This window comes from Oryctolagus cuniculus, chromosome 4 (assembly GCF_051225735.1).
Source record: "Oryctolagus cuniculus isolate XC-2025 breed Fujian yellow rabbit chromosome 4, ASM5122573v1, whole genome shotgun sequence".
Classification (NCBI taxonomy): Eukaryota; Metazoa; Chordata; class Mammalia; order Lagomorpha; family Leporidae; genus Oryctolagus; species Oryctolagus cuniculus.
Window position 1 is genome coordinate 136,478,537 of NC_142870.1, and position 24,640 is coordinate 136,503,176.

Sequence of the window (24,640 nt, forward strand, 5' to 3'; positions counted from 1 at the left end):
GTATTTTATCCAGAGATGAGATAACTGGGTAATATGGTAGATATATTTTCACTGTTTTGAGGAAACTCTGCAGAGCTGTCCACAATGTACTAATTTGAATTCTGACCAATAATGCATCAAAGTTATCCTTTCTTCTACTGGCCAGACACAGACAGCACTACATTTTCTCTTATATGTGGAAGTTTAAAAACAAAATTGATTTGAATTTAGAAAAAACATTATTAGAACCTGGGAAAGATGAGGAGAGAGGGGATAGAGTGAGTTTGGGTAATGGATACAGAAGTGGAAGTTTCTAATATTCCACAGCAAATTGAGGTGACTGTGGTTCGCAACATTATTATTATTTTCTGTGTAAAGAAGTGAAGGGGATGAGCTGGTGTGCTCCAAACATGGAGGAAGGGTGGGGAGGTACAGACGTTGATTGGCTGATTTGATCAAGTTACACTGGATAGAGGTGCTGGGCCTCATTAAAGTGTGCAAGTGTTACATTTTATTAAAAGCATTTAAAATAAAATAGAATGGACAACAATACAATAAAAAAGAAATAATAAAGAATCATAAAAGATGAGGCATGCTAGCATCAATCAAATGAAAGTTGAGACAGACATACAGTAGTCACCCTTATCTAACGACTCCTAACCCATGATTCTCCTTATATGGTTTCAGTTATCATGGTTAGTAGTAGGCTGAAAATATTAATGAAAAATTCCAGAAATACATAATTTGTAAGTTTTATGTTGTTAATAATTTTTGTAAAACAGTAAACATGTTTTTAATTTCAGTTTTCAACAAACATTTCATGTCCCATCGTATTCGCATAGGCGATCTGCCTCTAGGCTACAGTTTTCCATTATTATTATTATTTTTATTATTATTACATTATTATTAATTTTCTATATTCCCTTTATTTATTTATTTATTTTTATTGACAGGCAGAGTGGACAGTGAGAGAGAGAGACAGAGAGAAAGGTCTTCCTTTTTGCCGTTGGTTCACCCTCCAATGGCCGCCACGGCCGGTGCACCGCGCTGATCTGAAGGCAGGAGCCAGGTGCTTCTCCTGGTCTCCCATGGGGTGCAGGGCCCAAGCACTTGGGTCATCCTCCACTGCCTTCCCGGGCCACAGCAGAGAGCTGGCCTGGAAGAGGGGCAACCGGGACAGAATCCGGCGCCCCGACCGGGACTAGAACCCGGTGTGCCGGTGCTGCAAGGCGGAGGATTAGCCTAGTGAGCCGCGGCGCAGGCCTATATTCCCTTTATTTCAACAAGTAGTAAGTGATGGGGGAAAGATCAGTTTAATGAGGACAAGATTTTTTGGTAAAATTTTGAGTGAATGTGATCAGAGTCCATCTTCAGTGTGTAAAGTTAGAAAGAAAAGGAGACATTTTTAAAGCAGATATTTATTTATTTATTTGAAAGGCAGAATGAGAGAAAGAGAGAGAGAGCAAGCAAGAGAGGGAGAGAATGTTTTCCATTCTCTATTTCGCTCCCCAAGTGGCCTGGAACAGGCTGAAAGCAGGAGCCCTGAACTCCATCTGTCTCAAGTATTTGAGCCATCTACCACTACTTTCCCAGACACATAGCAGGGAGTTAGATCAGAAGCAGAGCAGCACTGCTCTGACACTCCAGAGCCGGCACTTGGAACTGCCACTCCACTATGGGTGTTGGTTTCTCAGGTAGTGGCTTAACATTCTGGGCCACAATGCCATCCCATGAAGATTAGATGTTAAGAGCTATGATGAGATGTTATACCTTCTCATGATATTCTAGACTTGAAGAAAAATAGACTGTAATTATTTTGATGTGGCATTGGTGGTGTGGTCTTTGACCCAAACATGAAACGGCTGAGAAGGAATAAGGGCATCAGGGACCAATTAGCACTGCACTCTTACGGAGGTTGCCATGTCTATACTGCTGGGGACACCAAGATTCTTCCTCAGTTTGTTCCTTTCACGAGGGAAGCTTTATCACACTAGTAAAATTATGCCCCCCTATAAAAACAAAAAAACTAATTCTCCAAATTTTTTCACTTTTATATCCTTTCACCTTAAAACATTTTAATTGGAAGCTAGTACTCTGGCACAAAGCTAAGCCACCACCTGCAAAACAGGCATCCCATATCAGAATGCTGGTTGGAGTCCCAGCTGCTTTGCTTCTGCTCCAGCTTGCAGCTAATGTATCTGGCAAAGCATTGGATGACAACTCAAGTACTTGGGCCCAGCCTTGGCCATCATAGCCATCTGGGGAATGGAACAGCAGATAGAAGATTTCTTTATCTATCTATCTATCTATCTATCTATCTATCTATCTATCTTCCTCTTCTCTCTCTGTCATTCTGCCTTTCAAATAAATTAAAAATAACATATTGGGCATTATGATTTCCAAGCAGATCTGCAGATCCTAGTTATCTATTTAAATGACCCAGCTTCTTGAGAGAATAAGCCTCAAGATAGCAGAGCCCAAAATGTAGCACAAAGGTGACAGCTGAGGAGAGCAGCCTCTGCAAACCTACAGAAGAGCAAGTCAACGATTGGCTTATTGTGCTAGAAGAGATTTCCAGACTCCTATAAAGATGCTGAGAATTAATGCCAGTCTTCATGCTTCCATAGTAACTAGCATTGCCAACATTTCTCATTGGGTGACTTTTGTCACTCAAAAACTCAACAGCTTGCTGGTAAATTTTAGTATCTATCTCCAGTGCTTGTCTAGAAACACCTGTTTATACAGACATACACATAAATGTGTTTTTATCATGAACTATACCAGATAAAGGGGCCTAGACCATGGTATACAACAGAAAATAAATATGCAATAAGCATTTTATCAGTTCTACTTATTTTTATTTTTTGCAGAATCTATGTATTTGATTTTTGCTGACCTCTTCTGTCTCTAGCCAACTGTGGTTGCAGCAGAAGTCCCAAAATGTCTGAATGTTCATTTATATTTTAATTTTAATTAACAAATAATATAAAAATAAGAGAAGATTTATGTCATAAGTGAATATAAAAATGAAGAGATAGACATATCAAAAGTGCACTCATTATTAATAGCATTGCAACCTTGATGAATTAGGTAATATTTAAAAAATGTAGAAATTTCAAACTTTTTGCATTACAGACAATATAGTGACTGTGAAAGTGACACACATTTCAGTTTTATCTATATCGTTAACAATATTTTCATAATTCTCATAAACCCAGAAAAAAGACAGAAGGAAATTTCTGGCTTATTATATTTGACTATTTCTCTGCAACAAATACTCTCACCAAGACCAGTTTTCAGGTTTTCAGCACAATGCCTCTCAAAGCAGCATAACATATAATATTTCAACCATACAGATAAAAAAGAAGTAAATATTCTCAAAGGAAAAGATATAACAAAAGTGGTAAAATGACAATAAATTTTTATGTGTTTTAATATTAAACATTTTAATGTAATATTAAAAGTAAAAGATTATGTTATTTTTTATAATTTTATTTAAGGTATACAAATTTCATGTATTTACTACTTACAGGTTCAGGATTATATTGATACTTCTCACCCTACCCTCCCTCCTGCCCATGTTCCCATTATTCTTCCTCCTCCCTCTGCTATTTCCACTATTAATTTTTACAAAGATATATTTTCAGTTTATTTTATACTCATAAGATTAACCCTATGCTAAGTAAAGAGTTTGATAAATAGTACGAAGAAAAAAAATTGTTCCTCAACAGTCGAGATAAGGGCTGGAAAATCTCTTGCCCAGCGCCACGGCTCACTAGGCTAATCCTCCACCTTGTGGCGCCGGCACACCGGGTTCTAGTCCCGGTAGAGGCGCCAGATTCTGTCCCAGTTGCCCCTCTTCCAGGCCAGCTCTCTGCTGTGGCCAGGGAGTGCAGTGGAGGATGGCCCAAGTGCTTGGGCCCTGCACCCCATGGGAAACCAGGATAAGTACCTGGCTCCAGCCAGCAGATCAGCGCGGCACGCTGGCTGCAGTGTGCCGGCTGTGGCAGCCATTGGAGGGTGAACCAACGGCAAAGGAAGACCTTTCTCTTTGTCTCTCTCTCTCACTGTCCACTCTGTCTGTCAAAAAAAAAAAAGGGGGGGGGGGGCTGGAAAATCTCAAAATTTCTATTTCAATCCTATAGATTGCCTTTTAGGTACTGTGTTAGTTACCACAAATCAGGGAAATCATGGTATTTGTCTCTTGGGGACTGGCTTATTTCACTAAGAATAATGGCTTCCAGTTGCATCCATTTGGTTGCAAAAGACAGATTTTATTTTTTTCTACAGCTGTGTAGTATTCCATAGTGTATATGTACCATAATTTCTTTACCCAGTCTTTAGTTCATGGAATTCTTAGTTGATTCCATATCTTAGACATAGCAAATTGAGCCGCAATGAAAATGGGGTACAGATCACTTTCATATGCTGATTTCAATTTGTTTTGGTAAATTCCATGGAGTGAGATCCTTGAGTCATATGGTAGACATATTTTCAGATTTGTGAGTTATTGCCATACTGTCTTCCACAATGGCTGCAGCAGTCTACTTTTCCACAGTCAGTTAAGATACCTTTCCCCGCATCCTCAATGCATGCATTGTTTGTTCATTTTCTGTATGAGAGTCATTCTAACTGGGGTGAAGTGAAAACTCATTTCGGTTTTGATTCACATTTCCATGAAGGCTAGTGATCCTGAGCATTTTTTCATGTGTCTGTTGGCCATTTGAATTTCCTCTTGAAAAATGCCTGCTCAAGTCCTTTGCCTATTGCCAATGAGCTTCTTGAGCTCTTTATAGATTCTTGATGACAATCATTTATCAGTTTCATAGTTTGCAAATATTTTCTCCCTTTCTGTTGGTTGCCTCTTTGCTTTTTTCATCTTGATGCACTCCCCTTTGTCAATTTTGGCTTTGATAGTCTGTGCTTCCGGGGTCTTTTCCAAGAAGTCTTTGCATATCCCAATGTCTTACATAGTTTCCCCAATGTTCTCTAGTCATTTGATAGTATCAGGTCATAAATTGAGATCCTTGATGTATTCTGAGTGGGTTGTTGTTATAAAATAGAGGTCTTGTTTCATACTTCTGTATGTGGAAATCCAATTTCCCCAGCCTCATTTGTTGAAGAGACTGTCCTTGCTCCTGGAATTGATTTTAGTTACTTTGTCAAAAATATGTTAGTTGTAGATGCCTGGATTGATTTCTGGAGTTTCTATTCTGTTCCATTGATCTACATGTCTGTTTTTGCATCAGTACCAGGCTGTTTTGATTATAACTGCCTTGTAGTATGTCTCAAAATCAGGTATTTTGTTGCCTCTGGCTTTCTTTTTGTTGTATAAGATTGCTTTAGCTATTCGGGGTCTCTTCTGTTTTCATATGAATTTTAGCATAATTTTTTCTAGATCCAAGAAGATTATGTAATTTAATGACTGTTAAGTCACTGACTTGAAAAATCTCTGAAAATGGAATTATCAAATCTATTGAGCCTTCATGAATCTGCTCCGGTGATGCCATATTCAGGAAAAAAATCAATGGTTACAGGAACTCCTAAGGTTAGCTTGCCACCAAGGTTAAGTAACTACTGTGGAGTTATACTAATATATTACCTTTTGGTTTTTATAAGATTAAGTGATATAAAAATAAGCATTCTGTAAATACTCTTCAGCTGTCTTCGGTTTGAGGCCAGTCTCAATTTTACTATTCATTCACTTGACCCTGGACACCCTCCACTACTTGTTCCATCTTTTTACTGTGTGGTCATTTCATGTTTGAATATATTTTCACCTGGCTCAATGTTTTTTCTCTCTGCCATGCAATTATCATCATATTTTGAGAAAATTTACAGCCAAGTGTAGCATTTGTGTACCACCCTAGTCTCTCTGAGCATCATAATCCTTTCAATTCCAGTAACTGGTTCCTTCACTCTCAAGGATAGACTTCAGATTCTGTCAGCTACACTAACTGCTTCTCCCTCATCTCATTTATATAATTATAGATACCATCAGACATCTCTCTATGTGAGATTGCTGCTTCAATCTCTTTGTTTCCCTGTTGGCAATTAGTGGAAGCTCCCAACTTCCAAGCAGCATTCATTTCGGCAGCACAATATTGGTTCAACATTTTAAAAATCAATCAGCATAGTACACCATATTAATAGTATATGAAAGAAAGACTATATAATTGAATCATAGGTGTGGAAAAAAGCAACTATTTACTTGTATTTGAAAAATGAGAACTGGGGGTAAGAAAATCTATTCAACACAACAAAGGCCAATCACAATAAACTTATCAATTAATGTCATATTTAATCGTGAAAACCTGAAGGATTAATATTGAAAATAAAGTTTTATGTCTTCATTATATTTTTAAAATAATGTTCTTATTTCTAGACTGTATGATTCAAAAACAAAGAAATAAAAAGAATACATTTTGGAAGTTAAAGAGGAAAATTCACTTTCTAAATAAAAACATGCTGGAGAAATAATTAAAAATTCTAGAGACAAGTTTCTTAAACTAATTAATTAGTTTGACAGTATTCAAAATTATAAGCAATAGGCCAATATATATAAACATTTTGTCTCAAAATGCAAAAAATAGGGAAATTAAGCTTCTTAATAAGGAAGTGATGTCACCGTGATAGTATCAAAATGTAAAATATTAAGAAATTACAAGTATGGTTTATAATGAATATATATTATTTTCACACCATTGAAAATTTGTGTAACAAATCATTATAAATCAAAACAACCTGTGCACATATAGACACACATGGGTCCATGGGCATGTGTTCACAAATACATTTTGTATGTAATATTACATAATGCCTTAGATATTCATACTTAAAGAAATATGTTGATTGTCATATGAAAATAATTACAATAATTTCATCATATTCCATCAGATAGCAGCAATTACATAACCATTCTTTTATTGTAACACACTTTTTTCTATTATAATTAACTTTACCATCAATCTTGTTTTGTCTCCAAATATTTATCTAAGCTTCTGAAGTAGTATTTTTTAAAACAATGGCTTCTGCCTTGCATTTCATGTCTTCATTACTTCTTCTATGATCCTTTAAGTATGGCTTTAAATGGAACTTTAGTCTACTAATTTCTGCCTCAAATTTTAAGGGAGTAGGGCAAGATTCACTCTTTTCCATGATAACACTTATCACAATCTTCCGTTGACTTTTGTCCTATGCCTTCAAGTTAGCAGCAGTCTTTCCTATTTTATTTCAACAAATCTTCTTCAACTGCACAATCCTCCAGGGTCAAAGTGATCCAAACCAGTGGTTCTCAATCTTTGCCGCACATTAGAATCTCTGGGGAACATTTCAAATATTCAAATCCTTCTATCTGGACCACAAAGATTCTAACTTCACTGATGTTGGCACAGTCCCAGGGACCGATAGCTTTAAAAGCCCTCCTGAGGATTCTGATACTAGCATGCAATCTGGGTGGAAACCACTGTAGCAGATGGTTCCCTAGTCTGAGGCTGCAGCTCGTTTATCTCTTCCAGCTGGTCCACTGTTCTTGGGCTGTATTTAATCATATCTCTAGCTGTTATAGTTTCCCTCACTGCCCCAGCATCATCATCTTGAGTTTTACAGAGCATAGTGTTGATGGTTGACCAACAGATTCTTGGTTTCTCTTCTGCACCCACAGATTCAATAACTGCACAATTTTTTGGTCTTTATATTTGCATAAATTCAGCCACAAATATTTGATCCCCTCTATAGGTGTGCTTAAACTGGAGTGCTTTCTAGAAAGATTTTGTGGCTGCTATAGTTTTCAAGGAATACATTTAGTCATTTTCTGCTTCTACATGGACTCTTGAAATTTTTATTTTCCCCTACTACCTTCTTATTCAGTACCACCCTCCTTCACTTCACAAACAGAAAGAACTTTCATCCATCCAAATCTTAGGCTTTCTTACGCTCCTGAAAGTAAACTTTCAGCATTCTAAATTCTAAGGTAGATGAAGACTTCTTTAGTGAATGATCAAACCTCCATGACACAAAATAGGGCTTTGCCTTTTAGATTATTCAAATCCTTTTATAACCATAAAAATGCCATAATATATAATTTAACCTGAACTAGGAGGAACTAAAATGAAATCTTTCTCTATTGTAGACTATGGGCATTGGAAATAATAGCATTTTTCTCTCAATCATGTCATTTCTTCTATCCTGGCAGTTGAAAAAGAAAGTGCTATTTTTGAGGGGGAAGCTGGTGATTTAAATCATAAAAGGAGGTAAATGGGGCACTTCACTCCTTTTTCTTTTTTTTTTTAAATTTATTAATTTACTTGAAAGTCAAATTACAGATGGCTGCAAGATTCTGTCCCGGTTGCCCCTCTTCCAGGCCAGCTCTCTGCTGTGGCCAGGGAGTGCAGTGGAGGATGGCCCAAGTGCTTGGGCCCTGCACCCCATGGGAGACCAGGAGGAGCACCTGGCTCCTGCCATCGGATCAGCGCGGTGCGCCGGCCACAGTGGCCATTGGAGGGTGAACCAACGGCAAAGGAAGGCCTTCCTCTCTGTCTCTCTCTCTCACTGTCCACTCTGCCTGTCAAAAAAATAAATAAATAAATAAGAAATAAAAAAAATGCTCTGTTAAAATTAGCTGTGCCACCAGAGGCCCCGATAAGTTGCTTACGTATGTTGTTATCTTGTGTGCTTCTTTGTGCTTGTTATGTATAAACACCACCATGACATTGGAATAAACGAGCCTGATCAGCCTTGTTGTCTTGGCTCCACTCTCTGCGATCTCCTGTCCCTCTTTTCAGTCCCTCTCCCTCCCTTAGGTTCCATTTGACTGGTGCGTCTGGCCTGCACATAGGAGCTTAAGCACTTGGGCCATCTTACAATTTTTTTCCCAAGCTATAGCAGAGAGATGGGTCGAAAGTGGAGTGGCTGGGACTCAAACCAGTGCCCACATGGGATGCCAACACTGCAGGTGCTGGTTTCACCTGCTGTGCCACAGAGATGGCCCATATTCTTTAATTTTAAACAATGAAGTCAATCAGATTAAGTTTATACAATATATGTCTCTGAGCAATTTAATGATATTCTAGTAAGCTGCATTATTCATTGATTATGACTTTTGTTCATAATATCCCCAAAATGCATGATAGTATTTATTTCAGTTGAATAATAAAATCAGACTTTATAGGGCAAGAAATAACTGTGATTTGATTGACAGTCTTAAAGTAAAATCTGGTTTTATTAGGATCATTATAGAAGAATATAGAAAAATAATTGAAAATAAGTGCCTAATTTGATCATCTTGCAGTTGCACATCTGAAATATTACACTGTGTGCAGGTAATGTTTGGTAACCAAAAAGTTTTGAAAGTATTTTATTGATAAATATATTTAAGATAGTAGTTCCGATTTAGAAATTCTTCCTGAGCATGATGTTAAACACACTGTGTTACACTGAAAGAAAAGAAATGAAGACCTGGAGTTACCTGTAGCAATTGGTGAAGTCTTTAATTTTCCTTTTTTTCTTATTTTTCAGAAATTGTCCGAATAAATATTCCAGTAATAATTCACAAGACAGCTATTTTATTCCCTTTTTAGATGTTTGCTTTCCTCTTTGAAAACAAGTTTTTGGCATATTTATCACTAGTTAATTTTGGTCCACAAGAGAATGAAAAACAACTTTCAACAGAATTTTTTTAAATTTTGTTTGTATGTATCTTGTAAATACAACATTTAGAACATAGTAATTCTTCCCACCATACCTGCCTTCCCACCCACTCTCCCACACCTCAATCTCTTCCCTCTCTTGTATAGTCTGAGAAAGAAAAGACAAAGAAGAAATGAAAAAAAGAGGGGCCAATGCTATGGAGCAGTAGGTTAATCCTCCACCTGAGGCGTCGGCATCCCATATAGGCATCCCATATAGGCATCCCATATAGGCGCGAGTTCGGGTCCCGGCTGCTCTACTTTCTATTAATCTCTCTGCTGTGGCCTGGGGAAGCAGTAGAAGATGGCCCAAGTCATTGGGCCCCTGCACCCATGTGGGAGACCCAGAAGAAGCTCCTGGCTCCTGGCTTCGGATGGGTGCAGCTCTGGCCGTTGCGGCCATTTGGGGAGTGAACCAATGGACAGAAGACTTTTCTCCCTGGTTCTCCCTCTCACTGTCTGTAACTCTACATCTCAAATAAATAAATAAACTCTTTAAAAAAATAAAAAAGAAAGAGAGAAAGAAAAGAAAAATAAAATAAAATGAAAAGGAAGGAAAGAGAAGAAAAGAGGAAAAAAGGGAAATCACCTTTGAAAAGAAATAACGTTGAACAACCCTTGTCTGGACTGTTGAGGAACAGTTTTCTTAGTTTTTTCAATAGAATTTTAAAACTTGAATTAGATGTCATAGTTAAACTCTTTCATTTACATCCATCTGTTTACTCGGTATTCACATCTCTAGAGCAAAAATATAGGAATAGAATATTCTGTATAGAATATAGAATAGAATTGTTGCTTAATTATATCTCATCCTGGAAATAAATTATATCCACACAAGTCTAAAGATGAGTTTATTACTCTTTTACAGAAAGTCTATTCACTTCATTAATGAATAGATTTGCAATGACATTTTCATTTTGTTTCAAACTTTTAAATTATTTCATGATTATATATCAAATTATGTAATATATATCGGTTTTATTAATATGTATAATAAGAAGTCTTGCATTGTTTTATAATAGTCTTTCAGAGGGCATGCAACAGAAAACATGTGAAAACTACTTCCCTAAATCTACTTTATACTGCATTGTACATCATCACAATTGTGACTAGAAATCAGAAAAGAAAGGCAGAGCACTTTTCTCCTGGGTGTTTACGAATAGTAGTAAATTCAGCATATGAATTCCAGTTATATACTAGAGTCCACATGGGAAACCTCAAGGAAGGCTGTGCACAGTAGCGGCGTTCTACTATCTCTAGTTTCTCTGACACCATTTTTGAAACTCAAAAGTTCACTGTATAAATCTGTTGTTCCCTGTCCCATGCACAGCACATTGCTACATCAACTTGAGAACTTTGGACACTCACCAGTGAGCCCGTGGTTTCAGAAACCTCACTGAAGCCTGCTTCACCACAGCATAAGCACACTTGGATTTCTGAAATGTAGACACCGGAAGCATGAGAAACCGGTGTCTGAACACTGGCTGGTCCGAGGAACCAGATCAGAGGCTGGGACTAGGCTGCCACTGCCGACTCTCTTTTTAAAGGAAAGGATTTGTGATTTTTTTGAGGAATTTCTTCTACTCCCAGGATTTCTTTAGGGGGTATTGTAGACATCTTCAGTCTGCTGAACTCAGGTATTGCTTCCTTTTTCAGTTGAACCTTGCAACGTTCTCACCATGGTCCTATTAGGTTTTTTGTTTGTTTGTTTGTTTTTAATTTCCAGACCTATTCTATGAGCCAGTGATGTGTCAGTTTCTATCTTTCACACTGGAGAAATTATTGCAACAATCCTATCAAAACTCACTCTTAGTTATAGGATGCTGACTGCCATTTGTTTCATCAGATAGCTATCCAGGAAAAAAGGACTATAAGACCAAAGAGAGGGATGCTTTTAAGGCTCTTGAATTTAAGGCTCGAACAATTTAATCCAGGCAAGAACAGGTCTTCAAAGAGGGAGGTGCCTTTCTCTGAAGGGAGGAGAGAACCTCCACTTTGACTATGACCTTGTCTAAACAAGATAAGAGTCGGAGAACTCAAGGGGCTTCCATAGCCTTGGAAACTCATGACTGGTGCATAGGGAGATTATTGATGCCATAAACAGGAGTGTCAATTTGAAAGTCAACAACAGGAGTCACTGTGCACTTACTCCTCATGTAGGATCTCTGTCCTTAATGTGCTGTACACTGAGGCTTAATGCTATAACGAGTACTCAAACAGTATATTTCACTTTGTGTTTCTATGGGGGTGCAAACGATTGAAATCTTTACTTAATGTACACTAAACTGATCTTCTGTAAAAAAAAAAAAAAAAAAAGAAATTATCAATTCCCAACTTGACTCTCACTGGGATTAAACATGACAATAGGTCTGATCTGATTTCATCATCATTTAAAAAAAAATCATCTATTATTTTTCACTTTATGTTTCTATGTGGGAACAAACTGTTGAAATCCTTACTTAAGGTATACTAAGCTGATCTTCTGTATATTAAGATAATCGAAAATGAATCTTGATGTGAATGGAAGGGGAGAGGGAGTGGGAAAGGGGAGGGTAGTGGGTGGGAGGGACGGTATGGGGGGGAAAGCCATTGTAACCCATGAGTCATACTTTGGAAATTTATATTCATTAAATAAAAGATAAAAAAAAACAATTTAATCCAGGCAACCAAAGCTCCAAGGAAAGCCACAGGCAGCCCTAGCCTCATGGTCTTTGTGGAGCTCACGTTTGGCTGCATGCCACCACCATGCCCATCAGATTGCACTTTGTGCATCTACAGTGCCTTCACTTCCAAGTCCCTGGGGAAAGAAGTAGCTTTGTTATTCAGGAAACATTTCTGGTACTGGACTATGTACAGAATTGCTGAGTTAACCTCCTGTTCCGTCTCATGTTTCAGGTGTTTGGTTTTCAGACATCAGCTGGTACTGGATGACTGACAGCAGGGTGGGAGTAGAGGGCATGGCTCATCTCATCTCTGAGCAAACAGCTGTAAGTGAAAGTGAAATGGCATCACCCTCTTGGGAGCTGTGTCATCCAGAGACTGGCTCAGAGGCCCTGTCCCCTGAGGGAGGCAAACGTGGCAGCCACACGGCGCTCTCTGTCTCCCATGGCTTTGAGGATCATAGACCAGGCCTGCTAGGTTGCTGTAAATAAGGCAGGATTGTGAAACAATGGAAGATACAACATATCATCTGTGATTTCATAGATTCTGTTTGGCCTCTAGCTGCAAGGAAAAATGATGCTGTTGAACAGTAAGTCTCTGCTTCAAAAGCAAGAAATAAAGACACGTGATACTCATGCGACACTCCTACTAAAATGTCTATGGAACTGTTCATTCATCTCATGATGAAACTGCTTGAAATATTTTTTGTTAATGTTACAAATCTGAGAAGAAAGTGGCAATTTGTGATTCATTTAGAATATACATATTTAATTACTGAAACATCTAAATTTCAGAATTGGTGCTATTTACAAATATACTATGTCTTTTTGTTATTGATAGCTTAGAGATTTTTCTAACTTAATTAGTTGACTTAAACTTATTCCCTTGCTAATTGTTTCTCTAGTTTACAAATGTTCAATGTTACTCTTGAATTTATTGAACAGTTCTATTTATTTCTGCTTTCTTATATATTAAGTTTTATTTTATGTTTTAAATTAGAATGTCTCTGCAATTCTTAGGCATATCTTATTATATTTCTTAGGCCTCTATGGTTGAAAGATTTGTAAAATTACTTTTATACTGAATGATTTCATTATATAAAAAGTTAAGATTGGTTGTTTTATTGCCAAACATTGTTTTCCAACTGCACTCAATATGTTTTATGTGAAGTAATTTATAATCTTTTTAGCTATTTTGTAATTTGGCTTTTATTTTTCATCTCCCAAATTAAGTGTGATTTTCTTTTGTTCATTCTTTTATTTCTAAGCATTATATTTTTTCTATTCTGTTATAAATGTTTATTTTCACTAAACAGTGATTTAAGAATACTGCCGTGGAAATAAACAAAACTTAAAAGTAGAATTTATTTAATTAGAAAACAAATCCTAGGTGCTATCATTGTGGCATATTGGGTAAAGCAGCCACATGCAACACCAGCATTTCACAACCATGCTCATTCGTGGTGTCTTGGCTGTAACACTTCAGACCCAGATTCCTGCTAATGGCCTGAAAAAGCAGTGGAGGATGGCACAAGTGTTTTGGGCCCTGCTACCCCTGTGGGAGGCCTGGATGAAGCTCTTGGCTTATGCCTTCAACATGGCCCAGTGCTGGTCAAACTGCCATCTGGCAAGTGAACCAGTAGATGGGAGATCTCTCTCTCTCTTTTTCTGTCTCTCCATTTCTCTCTGTACCTTTGACTTTCAAATAAATAAATAAATAAATAAGTCTTTTAAAAATAAAAACTAAATTAAAAAGTTTGTAGCACCAAAATAAAGGAAACACAGAGATTATTAGTGTCTGGCAAAGGCAAACTAATTTTCTGAAGATAAGCAGAGAAACTATAAAATAAATAGAGGAAACACAATATAAAGACAAATGTAATTGTATTGCCAAAAACTTGTGAGATTGTTCAACTCTGTAAACTTGAAATGAAAAAAAAGAACAAAGAAAGAAAAACCCATAAAACTACATTCATGAGGCCAGCACTGTGGCACAGAAGCTCAAGCCTCTGTTTGCAAGGCTGGCATCCAATATGGGCGCTGGTTCAAGTCCCATCTGCTCTACTTCTAATCCAGCTCCCTGCTGATAGTCTAGGAAGGCAGTGGAAGATGGCTCAAGTGCTTGGGCCCCTGTACCTGTGTGGGAGACCTGGAAGAATCTCCGGGCACCTGGCTTCAGATCGGCCCAGCTCCAGCTGTTGCAGCCATTTGGGGAGTGAACCAGCAGATGGAAGACCTCTCTCTCTCTCTCTCTCTCTCTGCCTCTACCTCTCTGTAACTCTGTCTTTTTTTTTTTTTTTTTTGATAGGCAGAGTGGACAGTGAGAGAGAGAGACAGAGAGAGAAAGGTCTTCCTTTGCCGTTGGTTCACCCTCCAATGGCCGCCGCTGCAGCCGGCGCACCGCGCTGATCCCATGGCAGGAGCCAGGATCCAGGTGCTTTTCCTGGTCTCCCATGGGGTGCAGGGCCCAAGCACCTGGGCCATCCTCCACTGCACTCCCTGGCCATAGCAGAGAGCTGGCCTGGAAGAGGGGCAACCGGGACAGAATCCGGCGCCCCGACCGGGACTAGAACCCGGTGTGCCGGCGCCGCAAGGTGGAGGATTAGCCTATTGAGCCACGGCGCCGGCTCATGTAACTCTGTCTTTCAAATAAATAATAAATAAACATTTTTAAAAAACTACATCTATTAGATGATATTTCATGAAAGTGTAATTTCACCTGGAATAACTCCACATTAACACACATCAAAATTTAGCGCCATAGAATAAATATAGAATACTGCAAAGATCATCAATATCACCCACCCCAAAACATTCGATCCAGACAATTCCATTATGAAACTTTATCAACCTAAATCTTTAAAAGGCATTGTAGAACTGCAGATTAAGCGGTCACCTGAGATGCCTGCATACCATATCAAGGTGCTGCTTCAAAGTCCTGGCTGCTCTGCTTCTGATCCAGCTCCTGGCTAATGCAGCTGAGAAAGCAATAGATGATAACCCAGGCACTTGGATCCCTGTGACCCATGTAAGAGACCCAGATGGAGTTTTCGACTCCTGGCTTCTGCCTGACCTACCTAGACCCAAGTGTTATGGGCAATTGGGCAGTGAAACAGCACAGGGAAACCGCCCCCCCCCCTTCTCTCTCTGCTTTTCAAATGAATAAAAACAAATATTTAAATAAATAAAAAATACAAATGTGTACAATGCATTTAAGCATGCCCAAATATGTTTTTAGAATCTAAGAGAGGAGTCAGCATCATAGCGCAGCAGTAAAGCCTACCTACTCTGATGCTAACATGCCATGTGGGTGTCAGTCTGTGTCCTGAATACTCCACTTCAGATCCAGCTACCTGCTAGTGACCTAGGGAAAGCAGCAGAAAGTGGTCCAAATAACCTGAACCCTTGCTATCATGAAAGACCTGGATGAAGCTCTTGGCTCCTGGCTTTGGCCTGGCCCAGCTCAGGATATTTTGACCATCTTGGGAGTGAACCAAAAAGTGACAGATATTGATCTCTCTTTCTCTACCTTTCTCTGTAACTCTGACTTTCAAACAGATAAATGAATCTTAAATAAAAGAAAAAAAAAAGAGAAAGAAAGAGAAAATTGCAATAATTTTATACAGGTGATTTATCCTTTTAATTACATATAACTTATTTATTTAAAATGTATTTTATGGGGTCGGCACTGTTGCACAGTGGGTAAAGTCACTGCCTGCAGTGCCAGCATCCCATATGGGCACCGGTTTTTGACTCAGTTATTCCACTTCCAATCCAGCTCTCTGCTATGGCCTGGGAAGGCAGTAGGAGATGGCCCAAGTCCATGGGACCCTGCACCCATGTGGGAGACCTGGAAGAAGCTCCTGGCTCCTGGCTTCAGATCGGTGCAACTCTGGCCATTGTGGCCAATTGGGGAGTGAACCAGTGGATGGAAGACATCTCTCTCTCTCTCTGCCTCTCCTTTCTCTGTGTAACTCTTTCAAATAAAATAAATAAATCTTTTTAAAAAATAAAAATTATTTTATTTGGTTGATAAATAATATGATTGTACATATGTGTGGGGTGAAATGTGAGGTTACCATTCTTGTATGCAGTGTGTAATGATCAAATTAAGGGAATTGGGGGATGGTGCTGTGTCATATCAGGTAAAGCCAGGTCTGCAGTGCCAGCATCCCACATGGGATCCAGTTCAAGTCTGGCTGCTCCACTTCAGATCCAGGTTCCTGCTAATGTGCCTGGGAAAGCAGTGGAGGATGGCCCAACCACTTGGGCACCTGCACCCATGTGAAGGACCCAGATGAACCTCCTGGCCCCTGACTTGGCCCTTCCCAGCCTCTACCAGCAGATAGAAGAATCTCTCTCTTTCTCTCTCTCTCTGTGTCTGTCTCTCCCTATCTCACTGTAACTCTGCCCTTCAAAATTAAAATTAAAAGTAAGGTAATTAGTCCACCCATTACTTTAAAATGTTTAATTTCCTTATGCTGAGAAGATTTAAAATCATCTGTTCTAGACTTTTTGAGATAAACAATGCACTACTGTTAACTGTGTTCACCCTACTGTGCAATAAAACACCAGAAATGATTCCTCCTAACTGTGTCATTACACCCATTAACGAATCCCTTTTTCCCCTACCCCCATCTTTCCCCAGTGTCAGGTAACTACTACCCTACTCCCAAATTCTATGGTGTCAACTTTTTCAGATTCTACATGAGTGAGATCATGCAGTATTTGTATTTCTGCATCCAGCTTATTTCACTTAACATAATGTCTTCCAGAAAAAAAGATAAATCCTAAGTGATATCCAAAAAATTCTTTTAAATATTAGCAAAACATAGTAAAGGAATATATTGATTTATAGATAAGAATAAAAGATAAATACTATTGTTTAACATTTATCTGGTTTCTATTATTAGAAAATGAAAGGTTTTAAGAGACACAAAGAGTAAATATTGGTTAATGAAATTGCTTTTGCAGATCATATACTAATCATATACTATGTAGTTAGAAAACTCTAGGCAATTGATGGGGGAATTATAACAATGGTAGTGGTCAAATAGGATTCAATTCATAAAGAAGATTCACAGGAAGATTTGGGGAAATGGAAATTCTTATGATGTTGTTGCTTAGGTAAGAAAAAGGTGCATTGTAACAACAGTAATATAATAAGAATATTCGTAGCAGTCAAAGCTTGCCACATTAACAGACTTCAGAGGAAGGAGCTACACCACGGGGAAACATGTTACTTTTCAAAATAGCAGTTACTGAGTTTGTACAAAAAACCTTGGGACCAATTTAGCCTGAAAACACACTCACACACGCATTACAAGTTCATGATATTTAAGTGACCTGGTAGCTAGAAATAATAATAAAAGTGTAACCACAAATTAGAGTGAAATAATCGGCATGACATGATAAACTGTGCATTTGAGTGAATATAGACCAGAGAGATATTATTAAACAAGAAGTACAAATTAAATATCAGTTGTACTCAATGTCAAATTTTAAAGTGTTTTTCTTAACCTACCATGTCATATTTTTCTTTCTTCCTCAAAGATTTATCTATTTGAAAGTCAGAATAACAGAGAAAGTAAGGAAGTTAGAGAATCTTCCATTGGCTTGTTCACTCCACAAATGGCCACCAACAGCCACATGAAGGCCAGGCTGAAGCCAGGAGCCAGGAACTTCATCATAGTCTCCCACGTGGGCACAGGGCCCATGCTAATGCCTTCCTGGGCTCACTAACAGGAATCTGGATCAGAACTGGAGTAGCCAGGACTCAAACTACAGCTCTGCTATGCGATGACAGCCGAGATGTGGAATTAACCCAGATGTCCATCAACTGTTCACTGGGTAAAGAAATTATGGTATATATACACTATGGACTACTACTTAGTAGTAAAAATTAAATTAAATCCTGTCTTTTGCAACAAAATGGATGCAACTGGAACCCGTTATGCTTAGTGAAATAAGCCAGTCCCAAAAAAGACAGATATAATATGCTTTCTCTTACCTGTTGTAACTAATAGAGTACCTAAAATATAATGAATTGGAGAGAAATGAACATTTTTAGATTTTATGATTATTTACCGCCTTTGTCTCTTTCATTGAGGAACATTTTTTTTCTTCATACTATTTGTTGAACTGTTTTACTGAATGTAGAGTTAACTATACCTTCATTAAGTAACTGAAAGTATATTTTTGTAAAAATTAAGAGTGGGAATGGGAGACGGAGGATGAAGAAGGATTGGAATGTGGGTAGTTGTGATGGAAGTATCACTATGTTCCTAAATCTGTATATATGAAATACATGGAACTTGTATAACCTAAATAAAATTTATGATATCAACATCTTAGACCAAAAAAAAAAAAAAGAAAGAGCAAGCAATCATCAAACAAAAAAGAAAACAAATTAATATATTCAAATCTATGCATTTATAAGTTTATAGTTTCTAGGCCATGAAAGAACTTTACGGCATATATATATATATATATATACACCGTAAATAATAGATTCTGAAGCAAGGATGATTAAGCTTTACAATTATAGTTACTTACAATTGAGGTAATTATGTTGCTTTTGCATGGTATATTGATTTAAACATATCATTGATTGGTGAAAGGAGACATCTTTTCTTAAATGTAAAGGTGTTTTTAAAATGTTTTTCCATTTTATTTTATTCCATATAATTTATTTGATGTTCCAATCATTAGTTCAATCCCCAAAAGCCTGCATCAGCCAGGGCAGGGCCAGGCCAAACCAGGATTCCTGGATCTCTCATGTGAGACAGGGAACTGTGTCCTTGAGCAATTGCTGGCTGCCTCCCACGATCTGCATTATCAGGAAGCTGGATCAGAAGAAGAGCTGAAACTTGTGTTGGGCACTCAGATACGAGTTGCAGGCATCTCAAGGGATGATTTAACCACTGCACAAAATGAGTGACCCCAAAATTTCTAAAACATTTATTCATTTGAAACTCAGAACATAAGAGAGAGGAAGAGAGAAAGAGAGGGTGTTAGAATGAGTGAGAGTGAGGGAGAGAGAGAGAGAGATCTACTATCTGCTGGTTTGCTCCTCTAACGACTGAAACAGACAGGTCTGGGCCAGGTGGAAGCTAGGAGCTGGGAACACCTTCCTGGCCTCCCACATGAGTGGCAGAAATTCCAAGGACTTGGGCCATCAGCAGCTGTCTTCCCAGGCACATTAGCAGGAAGCTGGATTGTAAGTGGAATAGCTCAGATTTGAACTAGTGCTCCATTTCACAATGCTGGGAATCCACTTTGCCCCCTCTTCATGATTTTTTTTTGAAATTTAAAAATAATAGAAAAACTAGTCTCATAAGTCATGACAGATCATAGAGAAAAATATATTTGGAGAATTAAAAGATTGATAGTTGTCAGAATAATCAGACACAGCATTTCTATATTTGGGGCTATCTCAAATCATTTCAAATTTATCTCTATATGCACTTTACAAATCCAAGGAAAATACAATCTTTTAAAAAATGTGTCTTTACAGATATCTCTTCTGCTTTCCTATATTCTTTTTATGTATGCCATAGCTTCTTCAGAGTGAGAAAAACTTTAGGAATTTATGACCCTTAGATTTTAACGTCTCTCTCATTTGAGCTGGTACTTATTTTAGACCTTGCTTTAGGTAATGACATTAGTGCACTGTTAGAGAATATTAACTCCTTACTATATTATGAATATTGGTAACCATTCTTTATTTTAGATGAGACAATTTAATCAATAAATTATTTCAGCATGTGTTTTCCCACTAAGTGAAAAAGAAATGATCTTCCCAGTGTTACATTCATATACAAGTATATGTAAAATGAATAAATAAGTCCACATGGATTTTGTTGTCCATTTAACACCCTCAGTGTTTCAGTGGTCAAGGTTCTATCTTTAAAAGTGAAAGATGTTACGTGTAATAATTGTTTGAAGCTCTGCTGGAAGTTTTTGGCCTGATAAACTAAGAAGGATGATGCTATAGCTTTTCCTTTTAGAAAAGAGATACATCCAGTTCCACACTTCAATTCTCCTTCAGAGAAATAGAATGGCTGCCTTCATATTCCCTGCTTTTCTACCTTTCCAATCTCAAGAGGGAAATCACAGGTCTTTGCAATCTTTTGGATCCATCCATTGCCTTTGTAGATTTAGCATAAATAAAGAGAAAATGCCTATAGTTTTTAGCATTCTGGTCATCTCAGCTGAGTGGTTTTTGACTGTTTGCTTTGCTTTTGATCATTCTTGTGTGATTGTATAAAATTCCCACACTATTCACTTGGATCAGTTTTGTGTTGATCACTGGCTTTGTCATCTATGTTATGTTTCTTCTTAGAAGGGTTTGATTTCTGAACTAGTTGGTTAGCAAAACTGTTGCCAATGCTCATATATTTAACCATATTTATCAGATGGTGGAGACTGTTGGGAACTAGTTATAAGAAGTAAATAAAAAAAAAACACAAGATCTACCTTCATAAAGCTCAAAGGAATCAAATCATGGACTGAGGTATAAAATATTTCTTCAAGGAGGAGGAGAGTTTCTTATTTAGACAACACTGTACACAGCTACCATTTAAGCTAAAACAGAAAGAAAAACAATTTGTGACATGAAGATAAAAAAGACAAGGGGAAAATATCATTCCAGGAAAGAGTAGAGCATGTCAAAGGCCCTGAGGCAGAGAAAATAAATGGAATATTGAATATACAGAACAGATAGAGCTGCACCTAGATATTTTTGTGAGAAAACATTGCCAAGTGACATTGGAAAAACTGGCCAGGCCTTAGTCACTTAGGGATTGTGGGGGGCCATGGTTGGGTACTGCATTTTAAGAGGGAAAACGAAGATATACAATTAAATTTACCTAAAATCTTTATGAAGATTAACTCTTTAAATCCCTTGTTTTGCTTTAATTGGAGAATGAAAAATTGGCATGGTGTGGGCAAGAGTGGAAGAGGAGGGTCCAGTTAGCAGGGCATTTATGGTCACCCACAAAAGCAGCATAGACCTCCCAAAATCTGCTTTAGATATTGAGATTTATGACACCACACACACACACACACACAAACACGCACAGACACACACACGCACACACACTCATCTCAGGAGGGTATGAAAAGCTTGAGTACTCATCATATAACTCGGTTTTCCGGGAGAACAGTATAGCTCTTAAGCTGGTCTGGGAAATGGCTTGATAGAGCAGGGAAAGGAGATTGGCACTTCTATTGGAGGTAAGCAGGGCCAGAGTACAGGTTTTCATTATGGCTCCAACTTCTTGCCAATCCCTAAGGAGAGAGGAGCATATGCTATATTTTCAGCTTGTTTGAATGTGTGAGGCAGATGAGGCAGCAGTGAGTTTAAGAGGTATCAGTAGTTAAGAAATGAAATCAGACTATTAAAATGAAAACATAATCTATAAAAGAGATTAGAGGGTCCCATTTTAAGATGTTTTCAGGAAAAATCACATTTGAAACCCATCTCAGAGACAGAATGAACAAAAGTGCTCCCTGGACAGTAAAATGATTAAGAATAGTAGTTGTTGTACATTCCTGTTTGGATACAAATATGAGCTATTTTTGATTAATTTAATCTACCAAAGATTTCAGTGCTTAGAGAAAGACTAACCATTACTTCTGCCTAACATTTAATTTTTTAAAATCATTAGTATCAAATTGAAATAGATGTATTTTCAAAATGTTTTACTTTGGAATGGTTCATCCTCTCCTAAAATAGAATGAGCCACAAAGTCCCCATTTCATATTGTAAGCACTATAATTTTATTCTATTCCAGTGAAGGAAAGGAATGGGAATGATCTGTTGATTTAGAGCTAAATTACCTAATTTGATGTACTCTCTTTGAAAGAAAAACAAAAGGCATTGAGTTAGATAGGTCTAGATTATAATCCTGACTCTTGTATTACTGCTTCTGTGACTTTGAGTAAATCACTTAATCTTTGTCAGCCACGTTTTTCCCTTTTGCAAAATGAACAACATGCTACTATCTCCTGGACATTGTGAAAATTAAGTGAAATCATAGGTTTAGTACCTATGACAAATTCTGGTCTATTCCAGACACATTAAACATGCTTCCCTGGTTTCACCAAATAGACTCACATTTAAATCAGTTATAATGTAAGACTTGAAGAAACCCAAAACTAGTGAGAGAGGAAAACGTGTAAAATGGGCTACAGTTTCCCATCAATATTGTCGAAAAAGAAGGGCTTAGTAATTGTTCTGTGACTGAATTCCTACAATGCAGCCGTTGTTTGGGAGAGAAACAAAGTGGAGGAGAAGCAGCAGGAGGATGTGATTTCTGATCTCATTCTAAAGAAAAATTCTTAGATTCCCTTTTGTGTCTAAACTTGCATTCATAGGGGTTTATACCAATGCTTAACGGAAGTATTTACGTTCCAGAAAACCTGGGTGAGCTCCTTGGCAGGAGATGGAAGTCAAGAAATGAGGAAGCATGGGGAAAGTGAAGGAGGAGATGAAGAGATAGGTGCCCGCTTCTATATGCTCCGCATCACACATTGCACACTGACTAATGGGTTTTGTGTTCATCCAATCAGGAGGAAATGAGAAGATGACAATGTTCGTAAATGTAATGCCACACAAAAGTAAGGGAACAGATGGGGCTTTCAATTACAGTGTGGAATTAAAAAGTATAATCTCTTATTCACAGAATCCTTTAAAGTTGATAAGAATGCAGTGGAACCAAATTAGTCAAACAGACAGGCGCAGAGGAGAATACAATGAAAACAATAAATGGTACTGATTGCAAGCAGAGAATCAGCAAACTTAAATCTTAAGCTTATGGAGGAAATGAAGAATGTATTTGATGTTTTTATGTGTGTGTGTTTTCTCTTAAATCTTTAGCAAGCAGCTGTTTTATTACACAGAAAGAAGCCAGACCCCAAATTTGACAAGGAAGTCAGCAAAAATAAGCTCAAGAGATTTTTTTTTTTTTACTTAGTACACACACAAATCAAATGTTCTGCATTATAGAACTAACAGTAGCAGGAATGCAAAAACAACACAAAGCAATATATGACTCTCAGGATTTGGTCAGCTTATTTGGTCAGAGGTTTTCTTTTGCTCTCAATCCTATTTACTTCACTTGATTAAAAAATGGGGCTATAAACTGAATAAGAAATGTATACACTGCCAACTGATACTGAGTGAAGCGTTCTGAGACTTTCAGTGTTATCAGACATGAGAAAAATTATTGTCAGCAACACAGTGTAAGCCTGCCAAGATTAAAATCTCTTCTCATTTCAGAGAGAAATCACATAACATGAATCATGTTTGCTGGACTTTATTTTAAATAAAGAAAAATCTGTTTCTCCCAATATATACACCTATCTATGTATAAACGTTTTAAACATATCTCTCTAGGTAAAAAGATGACCTACCTTTGCCAATTTTCTCAAATAGAATGCAAAAAATAAGCTTTGAAGTTCATAAAACTTCATAAAACAAAAGTATGAAAACAGTATTTTACTTCCTATAAATCTGAATTATTTCAAAATAAAAAATTTTAAAATAATTTAATAAATGTTTAAAAATTGAGGTATCCTTTTATATATAGAGCTATTTAAATAGCAAAAGATGGGACAAGCTTTGTAGCACAGTGTGTTAAACCAGCCCTTAATTCCATCTGCCTACATCCTGTATCTGAGTGCCAGTTCAAGACTTGATTGCACTGCTTCAGATCCGGCTTCCTGGTATTGCATCCTGTGAGGCAGCATATGATGGCTCCAGTTCTTAGGGACCCTGCCATCCATGTGTGAGACCCTGAGGGACTTCTGTGCTCCTCACTTTGGCCTGGCCAATGCCTGACTATTGTGTACCTTTTTGTATTGAACTAGTGGATAGGAGATCTCTCTACCTACCTACCTCCTTCTCTCTCTCCCTCTCCCTTTCTCTCTCTCTCTTTTTCTGTCACTCTGGCTTTCAAGTACACAAAAATACAATAAATATAATTTAAAAACAAATAGCAGGCCGGCGCCGCGGCTCACTAGGCTAATCCTCCGCCTAGCGGCGCCAGCACACCGGGTTCTAGTCCCTGTCGGGGCGCCGGATTCTGTCCCGGTTGCCCCTCTTCCAGGCCAGCTCTCTGCTGTGGCCAGGGAGTGCAGTGGAGGATGGCCCAAGTGCTTGGGCCCTGCACCCCATGGGAGACCAGGAAAAGCACCTGGCTCCTGGCTCCTGCCATCGGATCAGCACGGTGCGCCGGCCGCAGCGCGCCGGCCGTGGCGGCCATTGGAGGGTGAACCAACGGCAAAGGAAGACCTTTCTCTCTGTCTCTC

General features: G+C 38.0%; 1 long non-coding RNA gene across 1 annotated transcript; it reads left to right on the forward strand.

Moving 5' to 3' along the window:
- Nucleotides 1-12,594: 12,594 nt before the first annotated feature.
- LOC149127129 (uncharacterized) lies at nt 12,595-16,341 on the forward strand. Its single transcript, XR_016232120.1, has 2 exons — nt 12,595-12,915; nt 16,104-16,341. It is a non-coding gene; the product is annotated as an uncharacterized LOC149127129 (long non-coding RNA).
- The last annotated feature ends 8,299 nt before the right edge of the window (nt 16,342-24,640 follow it).